The following is a 23,501-nucleotide window of genomic DNA, read 5'->3' on the forward strand; positions in this document are numbered from 1 at the left end:
GGTTTGCTCCTGAGAGGAAAAGACACCTGGCGAGCAAGCTTTCAAGTCAGAGCTGCTTTGAGCTTTCCATCCACACCGTTGGATGAGCTGAACACAGTTTCGTTATTTTATTTTTCCTCATATGACCTAGCGACTCAGTAAATATGGGTTGTGTTGGAGTGAGCACTGGGAGTGAAGGGGTGTGGAGAGAAAGAGAGACTTAAGAATAAACCAGAGATGACAGAGAGACTTGATGAACTGAATTGAATACATACTTCCTGTTGCCAGCCATCATTGTGGTTGATTCACCTGATACCTGAAATCCCAGAATTTATCATTACTTACAGCCTAAGATTTGTACAGTAGAAAGGAATAACACGTTAGCCAATAGGTTCATTTTCTGAGATGATATTATTTGTTTTGAGCCCTCTTGGCTCAGTGCGGATGAAAGAATAAGATGCTGCTTTTAGTGAGGAAGTCTGCTGGCACCTCAGGAGGAGCTGCAGAAATCAGAGGCCAAGGAATGACCACAACTAAGTCTAAGTCTATTCGTAACACCTCCTTACTCCTGACTTTAAAGAGAACCAGGAGGCTGACTCAGAATATAAGGCAAGAGATAAGCTCTGAGCGGAAACAAACTATTCTCATACATGGTGCTTTAAAGCCCTAATTAAATCTAACTGAGAACATTACTGAGCCTCTCACCAAGAGGATTCCATTTCCTACCCAAATATGAAAGCTGCCTGAAATAAACCACACCAAGGTGAAAGAATTGCTCCTTACAATAACTGTAATCTCAAACGGCAAAGTACCTCATTAACCTGGGTGCTTAAGGAGAATAAACCACAAGAGCACTTCACAAGAGAGGCACATAATTAAGAAATTAAATGGCAATAATTACTAGCACCTGAAACTTAAAGACACCACCAGGGATACATAATCTCTTTTATAGGGTACACTTTATGGAAGGCAAGAAATTCTAAGGGAGCCCAACTTCCAAAGAACAAATTTATTGCTGTTCAGTCACTAAGTCATTTCCAAATCTTTGAGACTCCATGAACTGCAGCATACCAGGCTTCCTGGTCCTTCACTGTCTTCTAAGGTTTGGTCAGACTCACGTCCATTGAGTCGATGATGCATCCAACCATCTCATCCTCTGTTGTCCCCTTCTCCTCTCACCTTCAATCTTTCCCAGCATCAGGATCTTTTCCAATGAATCAGTTCTTTGCACTAGGCGGCCAAAGTATTGGAGTTTCAGCTTCAGCATCAGTCCTTCCAATGAGTATTCTGGACTGATTTTCTTTAGGATTGACTGTCTGGATCTCCTTACTGTCTAAGGGACTCTCAAGAGTCTTCTCCAGCACCACAGTTTGAAAGCATCAATTCTTTTTTTTTTTTTTTTAATGTTACCAGTTCATTTTATTTTTTTAAATTTTTCTTAAAAAATTGTTTTTATTTTTACTTTACTTTGCTTTACAATACTGTATTGGTTTTGCCATACATTGACATAAATCCGCCACGGGTGTACATGAGTTCCCAACCCTGAACCCCCCTCCCACCTCCCACTCCATATCATCTCTCTGGATCTTCCCGTGCACCAGCCCCAAGCATCCTGTATCCTATATCGAACATAGACTGGCACTTCATTTCTTACATGATAGTATACATGTTTCAATGCCATTCTCCTAAATCATCCCACCCTCTCCCTCTCCCACAGAGTCCAAAAGTCCGTTCTATACATCGGTGTCTCTTTTGCTGTCTTGCATACAGGGTAACCATTACCATCTTTCTAAATTCCATATATATGTGTTAGTATACTGTATTGGTGTTTTTCTTTCTGGCTTACTTCACTCTGTATAATCGGCTCCAGTTTCATCCACCTCATTAGAACTGATTCAAATGTATTCTTTTTAATGGCTGAGTAATACTCCATTGTGTATATGTACCACAGCTTTCTTATCCATTCATCTGCTGATGGACATCTAGGTTGTTTCCATGTCCTGGCTATTATAAACAGTGCTGCGATGAACATTGGGGTACACGTGCCTCTTTCAATTCTGGTTTCCTTGGTGTGTATGCCCAGCAGTGGGATTGCTGGGTCATAAGGCAGTTCTATTTGCAATTTTTAAAGGAATCTCCACACTGTTCTCCATAGTGGCTGTACTAGTTTGCATTCCCACCAACAGTGTTAGAGGGTTCCCTTTTCTCCACATCCTCTCCAGCATTTATTGCTTGTAGACTTTTGGATAGCAGCCATTCTGACTGGTGTGAAATGGTACCTCATTGTGGTTTTGATTTGCATTTCTCTGATCATGAGTGATGTTGAGCATCTTTTCATGTATTTGTTAGCCATCTGTATGTCTTCTTTGGAGAAATGTCTGTTTACTTCTTTGGTGCATTTTTTGATTGGGTCGTTTATTTTTCTGGAATTGAGCTGCATAAGTTGCTTGTATATTTTTGAGATTAGTTGTTTGTCAGTTGCTTCATTTGCTATTATTTTCTCCCATTCTGAAGGCTGTCTTTTCACCTTGCTTATAGTTTCCTTTGTTGTGCAGAAGCTTTTAATTTTAATTAGGTCCCATTTGTTTATTTTTGCTTTTATTTCCAGTATTCTGGGAGGTGGATCATAGAGGATCCTGCTGTGATTTATGTCGGAGAGTGTTTTGCCTATGTTCTCCTCTAGGAGTTTTATAGTTTCTGGTCTTATGTTTAGATCTTTAATCCATTTTGAGTTTATTTTTGTGTATGGTGTTAGAAAGTGATCTAGTTTTATTCTTTTACAAATGGTTGGCCAGTTTTCCCAGCATCACTTGTTAAAGAGATTGTCTTCAATCCATTGTATATTCTTGCCTCCTTTGCCAAAGATAAGGTGTCCATAGGTGTGTGGATTTATCTCTGGGCTTTCTATTTTGTTCCATTGATCTATATTTCTGTCTTGGTGCCAGTACCATACTGTCTTGATGACTGTGGCTTTGTAGTAGAGCCTAAAGTCAGGCAGGTTGATTCCTCCCGTTCCATTCTTCCTTCTCAAGATTGCTTTGGCGATACGAGGTTTTTTGTATTTCCATACAAAATGTGAAATTATTTGTTCTAGGTCTGTGAAAAATACTGCTGGTAGCTTGATAGGGATTGCATTGAATCTGTAGATTGCTTTGGGTAGTATACTAATTTTCACTATATCGATTCTTCTGATCCATGAACAAGGTATATTTCTCCATCTATTAGTGTCCTCTTTGGGTTCTTTCATCAGTGTTTTATAGTTTTCTATATATAGGTCTTTAGTTTCTTTAGGTACGTATATTCCTAAGTATTTTGTTCTTTTCATTGCAATGGTGAATGGAATTGTTTCCTTAATTTCTTTTTCTGCTTTCTCATTATTAGTGTATAGGAATGCAAGGGATTTCTGTGTGTTGATTTTATATCCTGCAACTTTACTATATTCATTGATTACCTCTAATAGTTTTCTGGTGGAGTCTTTAGGATTTTCTATGCAGAGGATCATGTCATCTGCAAACAGTGAGAGTTTTACTTCTTCTTTTCCAATTAGGATTCCTTTTATTTCTTTTTCTGCTCTGATTGCTGTGGCCAAAACTTCCAGAACTATGTTGAATAGTAGCAGTGAAAGTGGACACCCTTGTCTTGTTCCTGACTTTAGGGGAAATGCTTTCAATTTTTCACCATTGAGGATAATGTTTGCCGTGGGTTTGTCATATATAGCTTTTATTATGTTGAGGTATGTTTCTTCTATTCCTGCTTTCTGGAGAGTTTTTTTTTTTTAATCATAAATAGATGTTGAATTTTGTCAAAGGCCTTCTCTGCATCTATTGAGATAATCATATGGCTTTTTTTTTCAATTTGTTAATGTGGTGAATTACATTGATTGATTTGTGGATATTGAAGAATCCTTGCATCCCTGCGATAAAGCCCACTTGGTCATGGTGTATGATTTTTTTAATGTGTTGTTGGATTCTGATTGCTAGAATTTTGTAAAGAATTTTTGCATCTATCTTCATCAGTGATATTGGCCTGTAGTTTTCTTTTTTTGTGGCCTCTTTGTCAGGTTTTGGTATTAGGGTGATGGTGGCCTCATAGAATGAGTTTGGAAGTTTACCTTCCTCTGCAATTTTCTGGAAGAGTTTGAGTAGGATAGGTGCTAGCTCTTCTTGAAATTTTTGGTAGAATTCAGCTGTGAAGCTGTCTGGACCTGGGCTTTTGTTAGCTGGAAGATTTCTGATTACAGTTTCAATTTCCGTGCTTGTGATGGGTCTGTTAAGATTTTCTATTTCTTCCTGGTTCAGTTTTGGAAAGTTGTACTTTTCTAAGAATTTGTCCACTTCTTCCACGTTTTCCATTTTATTGGCATATAATTGCTGATAGTAGTCTCTTATGATCCTTTGTATTTCTGTGTTGTCTATTGTGATCTCTCCATTTTCATTTCTAATTTTATTGATTTGATTTTTCTCCCTTTGTTTCTTGATGCGTCTGGTTAATGGTTTGTCAATTTTATTTATCCTTTCAAAGAACCAGCTTTTGATTTTGTTGATTTTTGCTATGGTCTCTTTTGTTTCTTTTGCATTTATTTCTGCCCTAATTTTTAAGATTGCTTTCCTTCTACTAACTCTGGGGTTCTCCATTTCTTCCTTTTCTAGTTGCTTTAGGTGTAGAGTTAGGTTATTTATTTGGCTTTTTTCTTGTTTCTTAAGGTATGCCTGTGTTGCTATGTACTTTCCTCTTAGCACTGCTTTTATAGTGTCCCACAGGTTTTGGGTTATTGTGTTTTCATTTTCATTCATTTCTATGCATATTTTGATTTCTTTTTTGAGTTCTTCTGTGATTTGTTGGTTATTCAGAAGTGTGTTGTTCAGCCTCTCTATGTTGGAATTTTTAATAGTTTTTCTCCTGTAATTGAGATCTAATCTTAAAGCATCAATTCTTTGACACTCAGCCTTCTTTATGGTCTAACTCTCATATCCATAAATTATAAATTTAATAGTTGAATAAACATATTTAGGGGAAAGATGTAAGATTGAACCAAATAATTTTCTTATGAAAATAGAGTCAAATGACCACTGAAATTGTTATGCTTCTGTAATTTAGCCATTTAGGACTTCTCCCAGTGTGACTGCATAACCAACTCTTAAAACATCTTGTTTGAAATGTCTTCTGGAGGTTAAGTCCTTTGAAAATTGACATAATTCATCTACCTACAAATGGCAATAACCTTTAGGTTAATGAATACATGATCAACAACTGAATCACTGTTACAAGTTGTTTTGGGAAATTAAATTAATGTTTTCATTGTTTTTTTCCATGATTTGCTCTCCTTTCCCTTATAGAGTAGCACCATATTTCCCAGTAATATTGACACACAAAATCGGCAGCAGTTTAAGTCTCCCTTCTGAGTGAAACTAAACTGACACATCCTGTGTGGTGTGGCTGCACTTTTGGCAGTCTCCTTGAAGGATGTGCCTTTGGGAATTTCAGGATCCCAAGGAGGAAGCCTGGGATCTGAGGGTTGCATGCAGGGGTGTGATGGATATGTTTCGGAAGCCAATCGCATGCATTTCTTTGTGTGCCACCTGGGCTCAGTGATGCTGGTGGCCTGAGTATTTATACAAAAGAAACAGGAAAACAGTGAAAATCAATTCTTGCAACCTTTTGCCTTTTCTGTTGGTTTCCCCCGCCGCCCCCCCGGCCCCCCACCCCGAGAGGCAGTCTACAAGCATACCACTGGTTACATTCCTCACCTCCTCGTTCATGGTGAAAAAGCAGGTAGCCCATGGATAAATAGGGCTGGACATAGAACAGACCACCAAGAGCAGAGTCCATGTGAAGAGCTTGGATTACCCGTGTAAGTATTACTCTTTATCTGGCTTATCTCACTTGGTATGATGTTAATATGATCTAGATCCTTCCATGCTATTGCAAATGAAAGATTTCATTCTTTTTAATAGCTGAGTAATGTTCTAATAGCTCAGTGATATTTTAATAGCTGAGTAATGTGGCATATGGAGACCACATTTTCGTTATCTATTCATTTATTGATAAATTCTTAAAAAAAAAATGTGAATAGTTTCAGAGGAGCTGTGAGACAGATCCTGAATGGAGAAGGTCCTCAAGGAGACACGGAAATGCTTCACAATGAGATGGACAGACTTGAAGTAGGGGTGGGAGGGAAGGGCTTTGGGGTGAAGAAGACAGCAGGGCTAGTGATGGGGAATTATAGGAAGTGAATGTAAGTCAGTGCAAGAGAGAAAAGTCAGCTGACTTGGTATCCTTTATGATAGAGGCTCTACTCAAAAACACTCTTCCTGGAAGTGTTCAGTTCAGTTCAGTCACTCAGTCATATCTGACTCTTTGTGACCCCATGGACTGCAGCATACCAGGGCTCCCTGTCCATCACCAGCTCTAGAAGTTTAACCAAACTCATGTCCGTTGAGCTGGCGATGCCATCCAACCATCTCATCCTCTGTCGTCCCCTTCTCCTCCTGCCTTCAATCTTTCCAAGCATCAGGGTCTTTTCCAATGAGTCAGCTATTCAAATCAGGTGTCCAAAGGACTGGAGTTTTAGCTTCAACATTACACCTTCCAATGAATTCAGGACTGATTTCCTTTAAGATGGACTGGTTGGATCTCCTTGCAGTCCAAGGGACTCTCAAGAGTCTTCTCCAACACCACAGTTCAAAAGCATCAATTCTTCTGTGCTCAGCTTTCTTCACAGTTCAACTCTCACACCATACATCACCACTCGAAAAATCATAGCCTTGACTAGATGGACTTTTGTTGGCAAAGTAATGTCTCTGCTTTTTAATATGCTGTCTAGGTTGGTCATAACTTTTCTTCCAAGGAGTAAGCATCTTTTAATTTCATGGCTGCAATCACCATCTGCAGTGATTTTGGAGCCCCCCAAAATAAAGTCTGCCACTATTTCTATTGTTTCTCAATCAATTTGCCATGAAGTAATGGGACTGGATGCCATGATCTTTATTTTCTGAATGTTGAGCTTTAAACGAACTTTTTCACTCTCCTCTTTCACTTTCATCAAGAGACTCTTTGGTTCTTCATTTTCTGCCATAAGGCTGGTGTCATCTTCATATCTGAGGTTATTGATATGTCTCCCAGCAATCTTGATTCTGGCTTGTGATTCATCCAGCCCAACGTTTCTCATGATGTACTCTGCATAGAAGTTAAATAAGCAGGGTGGCAATATACAGCCTTGACGTACTCCTTTTCCTATTTGGAACCAGTCTGTTGTTCCATGTCCAGTTCTAACTTTTGCTTCCTGACCTGCATATAGGTTTCTCAAGAGGCAGGTTAGGTGGTCTGGTAGTCCCATTTCTTGAAGAATTTTCCAGACTTTATTGTGATCCACACAAAGGCTTTGGCATAGTCAATACAGCAGAAATAGATGTTTTTATGGAACTCTCTTGCTTTTTCAATGATCCAGTGGATGTTGGCAATTTGATCTCTGGTTCCTCTGCTTTTTCCAAAACCAGCTTGAACATCTGGAATTTCATAGCTCACGTATTGCTGAAGCCTGGCTTGGAAAATTTTGAGAATTACTTTACTAGAATGTGAGATGAGTGCAATTGTGCAGTAGTTTGAACATTTTTTTGTATTGCCTTTCTTTGGGATTGGAATAAAAACTGACATTTTCCAGTCCTGTGGTTACTGCTGAGTTTTCCAAATTTGCTGACATATTGAGTGCAGCACTTTGACAGCATCATCTATTAGGATTTAAAATAGCTCAACTGGAATTCCATCACCTCCACTAGCTTTGTTCATAATGATACTTCCTAAGGCCCACTTGCCTTCACATTCCAGGAGGTCTTGTTCCAGGTGAGTGATCATATCATCATGATTATCTGGGTCATGAACATCTCTTTTGCATAGTTCTGTGTATTCTTGCCACCTCTTCTGTAATACCTTCTGCTTCTGCTAGGTCCCTGCCATTTCTGTCCTTTATCGAGCCCATCTTTGCATGAAATGTTCCCTTGGTGTCTCTAATTTTCTTGAAGAGATCTCTAGTCTTTCCCATTCTATTGTTTTCCTCTATTTCTTTGCTCTGATCACTGAGGAAGTCTTTCTTATCTCTCCTTGCTATTCTTTGGAACTCTGCATTCAAATAGGTATATCTTTCCTTTTCACCTCTGCTTTTTGCTTCTCTTCTTTTCACAGGTATCTGTAAGGCCTCCTCAGATAGCCATTTTGCTTTTTTGCATTTCTTTTCCTTGTGGATGAAACCTGGAAGGGTTTCTTAGGGTTTCTTCCAGGTTTCTTGAGGATAACCCTGGAAAGGTTAGCTGTATTTATTGAGTATCTATTATGGGCCAGGTACTCTGCTACATGTTAGGAATATGGTGATGGAAAAGAACACAGTCTTTGCCTATGTGGAACCAACCATGAAGCTGGGGAGAGGGATATAGTTAATAAAACATTTAGTTATAAATGATGAAAGAAGCTCATGAAATACCTACCACCTTCCTGCCTCCCCCCGCCTCCTCATCACTCCCCCTCAGAGCACACAGAGGCTGAGGTAGGATCATACAGTGGGGGCCCAAGAGAAGGTGCTAAGAGAACCTGGTTTGTAGCTGGGCCCAGCCAGGCCTGCCTGTATCTCTTTGTCGAGTCCACCTTCTCCACATCCAGCTCCTATCCTTAAAAATGGATCTAGCAATGTCTACTTTGCAGAACTGTTGTGAAAATAAAAGAAAATTAATGGGAAGTGCTCTATAGGGCCCCTGAGATTTGTTAGTGACTCAATAAACTGCAGCTCTATTGTTAGCTTTGGAGAAGGAAATGGCAACCCACTCCAGTGTTCTTGCCTGGAGAATCCCAGGGACGGAGGAGCCTGCTAGGCTGCCTTCTCTGGGATTGCACAGAGTCAGACACGACTGAAGCAGCTTAGCATTGTTAGCTTAGAACAACTTGTCCCCTCATAGTATCTCATGAACTGTCACCTTTAGTGGCAGAGACAAAGGGCAGGGAAAGGAATGTTGAAAATGGGATCAGATCTAGGAACTACCTATTCAAGTGTTTTAAGCCAACAATGAGGTCTGGCCCAGGTAGGAGGACTTGAACTTTAATCAAAGTGTTATTTCAGGAAGAACTTCCTGAGTATTGCAATAGCTTATTTTCTGCTGGGTAATATTAGCAAGAAGAAAATAGGTATTTATTTTCTTGCTTGATTTTAGAACTGAGCTTGATGTCTTTAAAGACTTTTCCAGAATTAGAACACAAAGGTAAGACCTTCCTTAAGATCTTTAACTTCCATGCCTGGACATGCTGACTGCATCAGGAGCAGCTCACTGACCTGAATGAATGTTTTATTAAAACTGTCCCAACCACCTTGTTGGAGGAAATTGTGTCTAAGGAAGCGTGGTTTTATACGCTTTCTTATGAACTCATGAAAGGCATACAGGGTGACATATGGGGCCCAAATCAAAAATTGATGAGAAAAAGTACGGGAGTCAGGTCTCGCCTTATAGATGATGTGAAAAGGAAAGAAGAGGTAAAACATAGAAACATGTGTTTCTTTGCCACTAATGTGGATTTTCTGTTCCTATGCCATGCTCTCTTCTTAACATATTCATAATTATGTACTCTAACTGTTTTTTAAATTGTGGTTCAGTTGCTAAGTTGTGTTGATTCTTCAATCCTATGAACTGCAGCATGCCAGGCTTCTCTGTCCTTCACTATCTCCTCAAGTTTGCTCAAATTCATGTCCATTGAGTCAGTGATGCCATCCAACACGCTCATCCTTGGTTCCCCCTTCTCCTCTTGCCCTCAATCTTTCCCAGCATCAGGGAATTTTTCAGTGAGTCAACTCTTTGCATCAGGTGGCCAGTGTATTGGAGCTTCAGCTTCAGCATCAGTACTTCCAATGAATATTCAGGGTTGATTTCCTTTAGGATTGATTGGTTTGATCTCCTTGCTGTCCAAGGGACTCTCAAGAGTCTTTTCCAACACTACAGTTCAAAAGCATTAATTATGACTTATTAAAATAGATAGCATATTGAAAAGCAGAGACATTACTTTGCCAACAAAGATCCGCCTAGTCAAGGCTATGGTTTTTCCAGTGGTTATGTATGGATGTGAAAGTTGGACTGTGAAGAAAGCTGAGCATCGAAGAATTGATGCTTTTGAACTGTGGTGTTGGAGAAGACTCTTGAGAGTCCCTTGGACTGCAAGGAGATCCAACCAGTCCATTTTGAAGGAGATCAGCCCTGGGATTTCTTTGGAGGGAATGATGCTAAAGCTGAAACTCCAGTAGTTTGGCCACCTGATGGGAAGAGTTGACTCATTGGAAAAGACTCTGATGCTGGGAGGGATTAGGGGCAGGAGGAGAAGGGGACGACAGAGGATGAGATGGCTGGATGGCATTGCTGACTCGATGGATGTGAGTCTGAGTGAACTCCGGGAGTTGGTGATGGACAGGGAGGCCTGGCGTGTTGTGATTCATGGGATTGCAAAGAGTTGGATGCGACTGAGTGACTGAACTGAACTGAAAATATTTTTGTAAACCTCAGACCCCCAATAGTTACTGCAAGAAGACTTGTTTGAAAATGCAAAGGAAACCTCCCTGGTGACCCCCAGAAGTACTTAGAGTCCAAATATGCCCTGGGATTGAATTTCAGTCCAGAAAAAGCTTGGACTGTGCAACCTTGGCCCTTCCTGGAGCAGTCAGCCACTGCACCTTCTCTGAGCATCACCCCATAGGGGCTCCCCAGTGGCCAATTTTGCTCCTGCCTTTCCTCACTCAGCCCCCTCTTGGCCCAGCACCACCTCTGTCCAGATGCCCCTGTCCTGCTGGCTCATGCTGTTCAAGGCTGGGCATCCTTAGTGTGAAGCCCACACTGGTCAGGGCACAGGAAGGAAGTGAAAGTGTCGGTCTCTCAGTCTTGTCCGACTGTTTGATCCCATGGACTATAGCTCAACAAGCTCCTCTGTCCATGGGATTCTCCATGCAAGAATACTGGAGTGGATTGCTTTTCCCTATGCCAGGGTATCTTCCAAACCCAGGGATTTAACCCAGGTTTCTAAAGTTCCCTGCACTGGCAGGTGAATTCTTTACTGTCTGAACTTGGTCCCTGAGAGAAGAGGAGGGAAGGGAGAGCAGTCATACTTTTGATGGAGCAACATGCTTTTGATGAATTGTGAAACAACAGACATGTTCCAAATCAGGAAAGGGGTATGTCAAGGCTGTATATTGCCACCCTGGTGATTTAACTTATTTGCAGAGCACATCATGAGGAATGCCAGGCTGGATGAAGCACAGGCTGGAATCAAGATTGCCAGGAAAAATGTCAATAACCTTAGATAGGCAGATGACATCACACTTATGGCAGAAAGTGAAGAACTGAAGAACCTCTTGATTAAAGTGAAAGAAGAGAGTGAAAAAGTTGGCTCAAAACTCAACATTCAGAAAACTAAGATCATGACATCTGATTCTATCACTTCATGGCAAATAGATAGGGAAACAGTGGAAACAGTGAGAGACTAATTTCGGGGGCTCCAAAATCACTGCAGATGGTGACTGCAGCCATGAAATTAAAAAATGCTTGCTTCTTGGAAGAAAAGTTATGACAAATCTAGACAGAATATTAAAAAGCAGAGACATTACTTTGCCAACAAACTTCCATCTAGTGAAAGTTATGGTTTTTCCAGTAGTCATGTGTGGATATGAGAGTTGGACCATAAAGAAAGCTGAGCACCAAAGAATTGATGCTTTAGAACTGTGGTGTCGGAGGAGACTCTTGAGAGTCCCTTAGACTGCAAGGAGATCCAACCAGTCCATCCTGAAGGAAATCAGTCTTGAATATTCATTGGAAGGACTGATGCTGAAGCTGAAGCTCCAATAGTTTGGCCACCTGATGGGAAGAACTGACTCATTTGAAAAGGCCCTGATGCTGGGAAAGACTGAAGGCAGGAGGAGAAGGGACGACAGAGGATGAGATGGTTGGATGGCATCACTGACTCAGAGGACATGAGTTTGAGCAAGCTCCAGAAGTTTGTGACGGACAGGGAGGCCTGGCACACCACAGTCTGTGGGGTACAAAGAGTCAGACACAGCTGAGCAACTGAGCTCAACTGAGCCTTCACTCTGGTGGATGGGGGTGCTGGAGAGAAGCATCAGAGCAGGCCACATGCCCCTGCACTCTCCCAGTGTCAGTGACTGTATCCCCAGGGCTCACTGACTGCTCTGCTGGACCTCATCATCCAAGATGATGGCTGCAGCTCCAGCCCCTATATCTGCATTCCAGACAGAGTGATGGAGGACGGGACAAAGAATGGGTCACAGACTAAGGTCAGGTAACTTTAAGGAATTTCCAAAACCAGATGTACCACGTCCCAATATTCAGAGGTCAGTAAAGTCTCATTGGAAAGGGAGGGTGGGAATTCTGGATGTCATTCTGGGACTCCTGATGCTATTACTCCTGTTACTCTAGAACTGTTACTCTGGGACTCTTGTTACTTCTGTTACTCTTGTTACTCCTGTTATTCCAGGACTGTTATTCTGTTACTCTGGGACTCTTGTTACTCCTGTTACTCTGCAATAAGTGGGACAACCAGCAATCCTGGCCAAATCCATTACCTTCAACCACAGTGAACTTGTCACCATTCTCCCCAAATATCACAGCCTTTGTGTATCCCATTTTTGTCAGACCATTATTTCTTTCCGGAATTCACTAGCTGGAAAAAATAAAATAAGTGAATTCATTCTTCACAGTGACTCCACTCCGCCTTTCTTTGATGGCCTTTACTATGTGACTGTGCAGACAATAATTCGCTGCTCATGGCTCCCTCATAAGACGAGTCTGTCATCAGCCCCGCTGACAGAAGTTGCGGTGGATTTACGAAGAAGAGGGAACTGTTGTGCAAAGTCTCAGAGCCCATCCCTTGCCCTCCACCGCTCACCGCTTGTTTTTCAGTCACACCCTCCTCTGTGGTCCTTCAGTTCTGGGCTCGTGGGTCTGTGACGACATTTGTTTCTGAGCTATACTTAGCTTGGGGGCCTGCCTGCAACATTACTGAGTAACAATATATCCATCTCCCCTTTTTAAACACTAGCACCCTGCAGAAATTCCTTTATTTCTGGAGGGGACTGTAAACATCCCAGTTTGCCTAGAGACTCCCCGAAAGGACAAGAGAACACTGTGAAAGCCTGAAAATGTTAGTTGCTTCAGTCGCGGCCCACTCTGCAACCCCATGGACTGTAGCCCAGCAGGCTCCTCTATCCATGGGATTCTCCAGGCAATAATACTGGAGCGTGCTTCCATTTCCTTCTCCAGGACATATTCCTGGCCCAGGGATCAAAACTGTGTCTCCCTCATTGCAGGCGGCTTCTTGATCATCTGAGCCGCCAGGGAGGCCATGGTGAAGGACTGTAGACAAGCATAATTGTATCTGACTTGCACACTGGAGGGAATGTGTGTGTGTACAGGGGGAGAGGAGCAGCTCGGGGGGATGCAGCAGGAGTCTCCTAACATGGCAGGGCACCCAGGTCAGAGCTCCATGCGGGAGGAGGGAAGGCAGTGTACACGCAGGGGAAGAACAGGGCAGGAGGCTGTCGCTGCTACTTGATGGGTCCACTCTGCCAGGTGTCGAGGCCCAGAAATGAGCCGGGTCCCAGCCAAGACAGCAGAGGCCAGTGAGCAGAACAGACAACAGAGTTCAGTTCGAGAGGGCTTCACACGTGAGGCGAGAGCCTATGAGGAAGGAGCATCTCTGAGATGACGCCGGCGGAGGCTTCAGATGGGTGTCGCTGAGGGACTCTGACTGCAATCAACACCATCCCACGCTGGCCACGAAACAAGGGTCCAGGGAGGATCTGAGCCATAGCGAAGGTGTAAGTGGAGCAGCTCCGTACCTGGGAGACCTGGGAGCCCCTGGGCAGGCTGGGTGCTCAGCCAGACATGGAGAACACAAAACACGGGGGTGCTTCCTTTGGGTACACCCACAAGGCACACTGGCTCTGCGGGGAACTAGGGCAAGTGCCTCAGGGACACTGAATGGTGGGCTTGGTTTGGGCCCCACCCTTGGCAAGAAAGGGCATCTCATCTCGACTGATCATCAGCCAACTTGCCCACAACTGTACTGTCTAATTTCCAAAGCAAAGCTGAGGTGATGCTCCATAAAGAAGTGAAGGTGCAGGCAAGCCAGGGGGCCTGTCTGCTCTTCTCTAGAGATGAGGGTTTTCTGCTGCCCAGTGGGCAGGACATCGTGCCAGCACCAGGAATGAGATAAGGAGAGAAACAGGGATGAGAAACGGCCAGTGATGAGAAGGGGATGGTACGCATACCCGTGCAGTCGTCAGAACCAGATGGCCGTGGGTCAGCAGCGGTAACTGGGCCAGAATCCGAGAAACAGCTCAGGTCTCACACAAATAAGTTCAGATGCTGTTTTGTATACAGTGGGAAGCCACTAAAGGGATATGATGAGCAGTGGTTCAATTTGCTTAACTTTTTATTTTATATTGGAGCATAATTGATTAACAATGCTGTGTTAGCTTCAGGTGCACAGAAAGGGATTGGGTCCTACATGTATCTATTCTTTTCAGATTCTTCTCCCAATTAGGTTGTTACATAGTATTTAGCAGAGTTCCCTGTGCTATGCAGTAGGTCCTTGTTGATTATTTTTTAAAGAGCTTTGCAGGGTGGAACCAAGGGTTGCTGTCAGGGAGATATGTCAGGAGGTCCCTGCACTCCTAACAACTCAAGGGAGATGTAATAAGGACTTAAGGTGGTGGCAATGGGAGATGACACAGAAAATAACTGCCTTTTGGAAAGAGAAATTTAAAATTCTTTAAAGAAGCCACTTCTCTGTTCCCCAGATTCAGTGCTGCTCCATCCAGGTGCGCAGTCTGTGCACGGCTTGGGAAATGAATGCTTTTCCTAAAGCCGGGGGACAGGGCAGCCTTGCCGGAGGCTCTGAAATATGCAGGCGAATAAATAACCACTGCTTTCTCATTGAGACCTCCAGTGATGGGATAAATCAAAGAGTCCCAGCAAAGCCAGGAATGGAAACAAAAAATATTGGAGACAGGCAAGGAGGGACCAGCAAACAAGGGACAAATAAAATAATAAGAAGGATTTTATGCTCTGAGCTTGATGGATCTTTGAGCTCCAGATGGGAGGCGAGATGGATTGTAAGGGGGCAGAGCAGCTGCAGAAAGAGGAGATCAGTTACGCATGTTTCATTTAACAGTTCAGGAAATCCCGTTACTGCTCTCATCCAAGCATAGTGGTGTGCCTCGCTATTCTCAAGAAATTATATTTTTTAAAAAGCGCCCATGACATGACTGCATCATGGTGGGCATGGCTACCCACCAGCCATTCCCCATCCCTTTACCCCATACCTGCTACCAACCACAGCTGCTGAGAGCGGGACATCTTCCTCCCAACACCTTACTGCTGGGAGACCCTGAGGCTCAGCCCCAGGGAAGGGGAGGGGCAGGCTGCTGGGGGCTTGCGGGTCGACTTCTCCTTCTGTATAACAGAGAGGAGGATCTCTCTCTGCCCCGGCGCACCTGCTTTCCTCCCTGTCATGTTGTGATGTGGGGATGTGACCCCTCAGTATAGAAGCCACTTTGCAGAGAGAGAAGCAGTTGCATCACAGGGATTCTGACTCAGGCCCTGCCATTGTGGTCCTGCCGAGCCACCTTGCAACCTCTTGCCTTGTCCTGAAATCAACACGTGAATGGATGTTTCTATGGTTGAAGCCACTGCCAGCTGGGCTTCCTGTTACCTGCAGATGAAAGTACCCTGAGCTGATAATAGTCTCAGCTGAAGGATGGAAAACATGCCCTACGTACATCACAAGTACTCGAAACCGAGCTGGTCGTATCTACTGCCTGATGGGTATATTACACTCAGGCGGTAAAGGAATGTTATTGACTGAGTCCTTCTGCACCATTACCTTCTGGAAGAAGAGAAGCATATTTACAGAACTGATGAGTAATTATGATAATAAAAGTTATTATCATAAGTAGTTAATAAATAAATAGTTATGATAATAGTTCAACGGTTCAATCAAAATCATTCATTCTCTCCACCTAATTTCCAAACACTGCACAACATCTCTATTTTAACAAAACAAATGAGAACTTTTTTGATGCTATAAGTTTCAATGATAGGTTAGTTATCAACTGATAAGTTTTCCATTTCCTAACGTATGACAAGCAGTTTATTTCAGAAATTGATACGTTCATCTTTTAATGTTCTGATTTTTAAATACTTAGACATACTCATTACAAGTACATTTTGAAAAGAGCCAGTTTTTAATTTCCTCAATTCTCTATGTTGCTGTATTCTTATGAGTTGTTACAGGCCAAGTCATCTACGACTCTTGCAACCCCACGGACCATAGGCCACTCTGTCCATGGAACTGCCAAGCAAGAATACTGGAATGCATTGCCATTTCCCTCTCCAGAGGATCTTCCCAATCCAGTGATCCAACTCGGTCTCCTGCATTGCAGGCAGTCTCCTACATTTCAGGTGGATTCTTTGCCGACTGAGCCACCAGGGAAGTCCTTCTACAAGATTTAGACTTATTTAATTGGTGCAAAGTTAGAAATTAACCCTAGTAATACACATCAATATGGCATGCCCCTCAAGTCAGTGAGCACACACTGGATGCAGTGTTCATGTTATGTGCCGGGATTTGCCGAGTATGGGGATCTGATGCTGGCAAAGAGTCCTGAAACTACAACAGATGGAACAGGGAAGTGAAAGTGAAAGTCGCTCAATCGTGTCCGACTCTTTGTAATTCCATGGACTCTACAGTCCATGGAATTCTCCAGGCCAGAATGCTGGATGGGGTAGCTGTTTCCTTCTCCAGGGGATCTTCTTAGTTGTTGCTGTTGCTGTCATTTTGTTTGATTTTATTTTGAGTCTGAGTGAGTGAAAGTCATTCAGTCATGTTCGACTCTTTGCGACCCCATGGACTACACAGTCCATGGAATTCTGCAGGCCAGAATACTGGAGTGTGCAGCCTTTCCCTTCTCCAGGGGACCTTCCCAACCCAGGGATAGAACCCAGGTCTCCCAAATTGCAGGCGGATTCTTTATCAGCTGAGCCACAAGGGAAGCCCAAGAATGCTGGAGTGGGTAGCCTATCCTTTCTCCAGTGGGTCTTCCTGACTCAGGCATTGAACTGGGGTCTCCTGCATTGCAGGCGGATTATTTACCAACTGAGCTATCGGAGAAGCTCAGATGGAACATATGAGATCTGAATTCTGACAAACTGGATTTGGTAGCAAGGGATTACTTGCTTTAGTCTTTTTTTTTTTTTTTTTTAATAATTATGTACACTGTGCTCCTAAGCTTTGACCCTCTTAACTAACAGTGTGTCTCTCTTGCTCTTTAGATGAGAAATCTCTAGTTTATAAGCCAGAGATGCCTTCAGTTTAGCAACCTTCTAGCCACTTGTGATACCAAGAACTCAAACTACTCAAATTTCCCTTGTTCTCTCAGCTCAGACACCCTTCACCCTTGTTTCTACTTTAAGAGACTTTAATTAGCTGCTTATCTGTCCTACTGCCTGCCATAGGCCATTCCTATTGGGTTAAGCTGTTCAAGGACGCCCTTTATTTAAGGTCAGAGTTCTAAAAACCTCTCCCTTTCTAAGGAGCTCAGGCTGAATTTAGGAACCTGCTTGCTGAAGAATAACCTGCCCTGAGATTATCTCAATCAATTACTCAGGGATTAGCAATTACACATAAATGGGTCTCTAACTTTTCTCAGCAGACCATGAACAGATAATCACTCATAGAGCATCAACAATTCAGCATCTTTTCAAGAATCACTCTTGAGGATTGCTGTCTTGTTTTCCATTTACAAGACTGCAAAACATTTGAGCAAAACAGAATAAAACAATTTTAAAACTACATAACTTCTACGCAGTTTTATGGGCTTGATTTCTTTCATCATCAGAGAAGAATACTCCTTGGAAACATGTTAAAGAGGAAAGGGGCAATGTGCAAAGTCCAACTTAAATCAAGAGCATTCTCTGCTGTATGCTAGAATGCCTGGCATGTCATAATTATTTAATTAACTCACTTAAATGATGTATTTTTATTATAAGCTTTTCTGGTAATTTTTGGAAGGATTGACACAGATAGCTGGTCAAAGCTATGGTTTTTCCAGCATTCATGTAATGATGTGAGAGTTGGACCATAAAGAGGTCTGAGCACCAAAGAATTGATGCTTTTGAACTGTGGTGTTGGAGAAGACTCTTGAGAGTCCCTTGGATAGCAAGGAAATCAAACCAGTCAATCCTAAAGGAAATCAGTCCTGAATATTCATTGGAAGAACTGATGCTGAAGCTCCAATAGTTTGGGCATCTGACTAATTGGAAAAGACCCTGATGTTGCGAAAAATTGAGGGCAGAAGGACAAGGGGGTGACAGAGGATGAGATGATTGGATGGCATCATCGACTCAATGGACATGAGTCTGAGTTAACTCCAGGAGATCATGAAGGACAAGGAAGCCTAGGGTGCTGCAGTCCCTGGGGTCACAAAGAGTCAGACATGACTGAGTGACTGAACAACAACAACAACACAGATACACAATCCCTGAAAAAAAAAGTTACTGTTTGAAAATAATAGTATAAACAACAAACATATAAATAAATAGAGTGAGTCCTGAAAAGATGAAACATCTTTGCCAGTGTGATCCCAGATGAAGGCATTTGCTCTGAGCATCTTTTGAGCTGAAAGATCCTTATGATCATTGGAGGTAGTAGTAGAAGGAAACTTTACTCCAGTCATTCTCTTCCTCTGCCTGTAGATACTTACGGCTGCAAGGATGCCTTCAAATAATCTGAAATCAAGGAGGATGGGAGTCAGAGAAGGCCTAAGAAATTGGGCGGGGGGCGGGGGGGACTTCCCTAGTGGTCCAGTGGTGAAGACTCCATACTTCCAATGCAGAGAACACGGGTTCAATCTCTGGTCACGGAACAAAGATGCCATGATGCATGCCATGCAGAATGCCCACCCAAAAAATAAAATCCAAAAACAACAATAAAAAAGAAAGAAAAGAAAGGGGAAAAGGAATGAGAAAAGGAAAGAGCTGACATCAGGGGCAATCAAGTAATCTTGACTTCATGTTTTGGATCCATGGAAACCAACAAGCAGTCACATAAGCAGCCTTAAAGAGCAGTCACAGGACCAGTGTTTACTATGATTCAAAAGTCAGAGCCCATCTAACTACTGCTGCTGCTGCTGCTGCTGCTGCTGCTAAGTCACTTCAGTCGTGTCCAACTCTGTGTGACCCCATAGACGGCAGCCCACCAGGCTCCCCCATCCCTGGGATTTTCCAGGCAAGAACACTGGACTGGGTTGCCATTTCCTTCTCTAATGCATGAAAGTGAAAAGTGAAAGTGAAGTAGCTCAGTCGTGTCCGACTCTTCACGACACCATAGACTGCAGCCTCCCAGGCTCCTCCGTCCATGGGATTCTCCAGGCAAGAGTACTGGAGTGGGGTGCCATTGTCTTCTCTGGCCCATCTAACTAGCCCCTACTAAAGCTACTAGAACCTCCTGATTCCACTTGAAATAAAATCCAGTTCCATAATGAAGCCTATAAAGACCTACATAATTGACCACCTCTGGCCAACCTGAGTGTTTCAATCCTCAATTTATCCCCTTGGCCTTTTCTTTTTCTGCTCCAGTCACCCTGCTTTTCTTTCTGCTCATCAGTCACATTTATTGTTCCATCTGCCTGGGACATACTTCTTCCAAATTATCTCTATCTGGCCTCACTCACCTGTTGTCTGCACAGACATGCCTTTCGTGAACACGATTGTCAAAGTTGCCCTGCCCCAAAGTCACTGACTATTCCATGGCCCATTGAGAATGTACTGTCTTGGAAATCACATATGCCTGGTGGCCCTACTTACTTCTGTCTCCATTGTCCAAGGCATAGTGGGTGGTCCTCTAATGCTTTCTAAGTGAATGGACTGGAAGTTCAGTGGGTATCCAATATACCCCTGTATTTGAAAATCTTTTTTTGCATTGGCATTATATTGTTCAAGACATCCTAATTCCTGTCTGCTTCATGCCATCAACAAAGCTCATTAGCAGGCCCCATATATCTTCAAATCACTTCCAAATTAATTCTCATCAGGTGGAGGATACGTTACAGGATGTCCTTGAATATTCCCATCCAAGGCAAAAATAATTCATGATGGAACACTTTATTTTAAGAGTTAAAATCAAGTACTAATTTATTTATTTGCTCAAATTGCTCCAGCCTTGGCCATTGGGAGTTCTTTCAGTTGACTCCTATAATCCTTTGACATATATTCATCATTGTGAGTATTTATTTTTTATGTATTTGACCAGTTGTGTACTTTCTGGTCCTACAGGATGCTCCAGGATCATCTTGTATATTTCCTGCTCCAGTTATGATATCATCTATTTCTCCAAGGAGCTCTGCTTCCTTTTACTGGAGAGTGGTGTTAGAAACAAAGACCTGGGTGTGTGCATTGCTGCTAGGAAGTTGTTATTTTATATCCTCTTAGCTGACAGCCCAGAAACATACGTGTGTGTCTACTAACTGGTCTATATACACACATCAATAAAAACTAAATACGTCTTCATGCTGTGCCGGGAGCCAGCGTGAGGAACTCCGCCCATGGCAAAGGTCATGAGGAAGGAGGCTTCAGCATATGCAAAGGCAGAATCGAGCCTCAGGAAACCCCCTGTTCCTGAGCATCTACCCCCAAAACCAGAGTCTGCCTACTTTACTGTTTTATGCTGTCACCTACACCTCTGACTACGGGGGGCCATCCCCCACCACCTTTCTCAGAGAAGGAATTAACCTACAGCTCCAGTTAATAAAAATTCCTGGGCCTGACAAGGGTGTCTCAGGTCAAACCTCTCTGCTGGCAGACTAGCTTGTGTGACAGGATTATCCACACTCTTGCTACTATGTACATGATTGTTTACAACCTCTCAACCATAAACAGCACAGAGAGTTTGGAGTATTTTGAAAGTCTTAGTTGGCATTGGGTTTTTCTAAAGATAAAAATCATGTTGGTGAAGGGTTTTTCATTTATTGGGCCAATGTTTGCCGCTAACTTCCCTGCCCTTATACACATTAATGAATATATAGCTAGCATATAGGAGAAATAACTTTTAACCTTTAAGATTAATCATGTTAAACCTTAGGCTAAGTAAATTCCTTTCTTAATTGTAACCCACTACACTCTCACACTATAGGAATGCAACTTTATCTGGTACCTTTGGAGGGTGGTACCTGGTTTAAGAAAAATCACCCCTGGAAAATAAGTTTTTTTGTTGACTGACCATTATCAGAAAGAAAGGATCATAAAATGTCAGCAGGCCTCATGGCCAGAAGATGATATAAAACCCCTAAGACCTTTTTGTATACATTTATATGAAGCACCTGATTTTGATAAAGGTCAGAACTGCTGACCCCTGCGTGACTTTAAAATTTCCATTTGTCTCTATGTGTAACAAAAGGTATATAAGCAAACCTGAAAATGAAGAAATTGGATCAGTTTCTGGAAAGACTTGATTCCCCCGTGTCGTTCTTTCTTGTTCTCCGTTTTTCTGGCTGAATTCCCATCTGGAGCGTGGGTGCTCACCAAGCCTGCTAATTTTGCCCTGACTTTTAAGTTCCACACGAGAGGGAGCCCAAGGCAGGGCACCCTCCGATATTCAAGTGGGCGCCGGTGGCCTACGTAGGTGGTGCAAACTTCTTGTCTCGAAGCTTTATTGGTATCCCACGTAAACCAAGTTATTCAGCCTCTTTTTCTCCACTAATTTTCCTACTACATTATTTCTTTCTAATCTCCCTCTATATCTTTAATTAAGCAATTAATTCCTAGGATGCTGACTCCATCCCTGCTTCGAATTACCCTGGATCCACTGGGGCTGGACCCTGGCAATGCTGATGTGCTCAACTCTAATCCTTACCACCTGGGTTATTCTACCCTCTCTTTTATCTGTAACCACTCACTCCCATCCAGGAAATGTCTGGGTCTCACTATCTACCATCTATTTTCTTGAATGTTTGATTTTAGTTTTAGGCATATAGTGGCTTCAGATATTAACCCATACATTTGGGGGAAACAAAAACTTTTCAACTAGAGTATGTGCTTACGTACAGCTCCTTTTTCCTTTAATATTACAGACTACTCATTTGCACAGTTTTTTTTTTTCTGTTGTTGTTTTTTAAATTTTTATTTATTTATTTATTTTTCAATAAATTTATTTATTTTAATTGGAGGTTAATTACTTTACAATGTTGTATTGGTTTTGCCATACATCAACATGTATCCGCCACAGTTATACACGTGTTCCCCATGCTGAACCCCCCTCCCTCCTCCCTCTGGGTCGTCCCAGTGCACCAGCCCCAAGGATCCAGTACCATGCATTGAACCTGGGCTGGCGACTCATTTCATATATGATATTATACATGTTTCACAGTTTCTTAAGTCAGGACCCTTTCTCAAAACCTTATCTCTAAACCCAAGGACACACAGATTTTTCTCTTATGTTTTCCTTCTATAAATATTGCAGTTGATGCTTGAGATTTAGATATATGTTCCATTTGGGGCTATTTTTTGTGAAAGATGTAAGGTTTCTATTTAGTTTGGTTTTTGTTTGTTTCACTAGGGGCATGCAGTTAGTCCAACACTGCTGGAAAGACTATTCTTTCTCCATGAATTGGTCTTTTCACCTTTGTCAACATTTAGTTGACTAAGTTTATCTGGACTCACTGGTTTGTTCTGTTGGTCCTGTGCATCTTTTCTTCAATCAGTAGCCCTGTAATTTGATTACTGTACCTTTCACTACAGCTTGAAATCAGATATTGCGGGCCCAAATACTTTGTTCTGTTTCAGTATTCTGTTGGATGTTCTAGGCCTTTTATTTTATTCATATAAACTTTAGAATCAGTTTGTATGATTTTTTTAATGTTGAGTAAGCCTTTTTAGACCTGGAATAAATCTCTTTGGTTATACTGTATACTTTAGAAATTGTCTTCAATTTGCCACCATTGTGTTGAGAATTTTTGTATTGATGCTTATGAAAGATAGGAAAAGACAATGGCACCCCACTCCAGTGCTCTTGCCTGGAGAATCCCATGGATGGAGGAGCCTGGGAGGCTGCAGTCTGTGGTGTCGTGAAGAGTCGGACACGACTGAGCTACTTCAATTTCACTTTTCACTTTGATGCATTGGAAAAGGAAATGGCAACCCACTTCAGTGTCCTTGCCTGGAGAATCCCAGGGATGTGGGAGCCTGGTTGGCTACCATCTACGGTGTCGCATAGAGTTGGACATGACTGAAGCAACTTAGCAGCAGCAGCAGCATGAAAAATATTGGACTCTAGCTTCCTTTCAGTAATATCTTTATCTGGTTTAGGTATTAGTAATCTGTAAGAAACTATGGGAAATTTGTATTATTTATTTCTTAAATGTTTGGTAAAATCCACCAATTAAATCATCTGAATTTGGTGTTTTCTATTTAAGAAAGTAATTACTGATTTGATTT

Source organism: Budorcas taxicolor, chromosome 20 (assembly GCF_023091745.1).
Source record: "Budorcas taxicolor isolate Tak-1 chromosome 20, Takin1.1, whole genome shotgun sequence".
In the NCBI taxonomy this organism is placed as follows: domain Eukaryota; kingdom Metazoa; phylum Chordata; class Mammalia; order Artiodactyla; family Bovidae; genus Budorcas; species Budorcas taxicolor.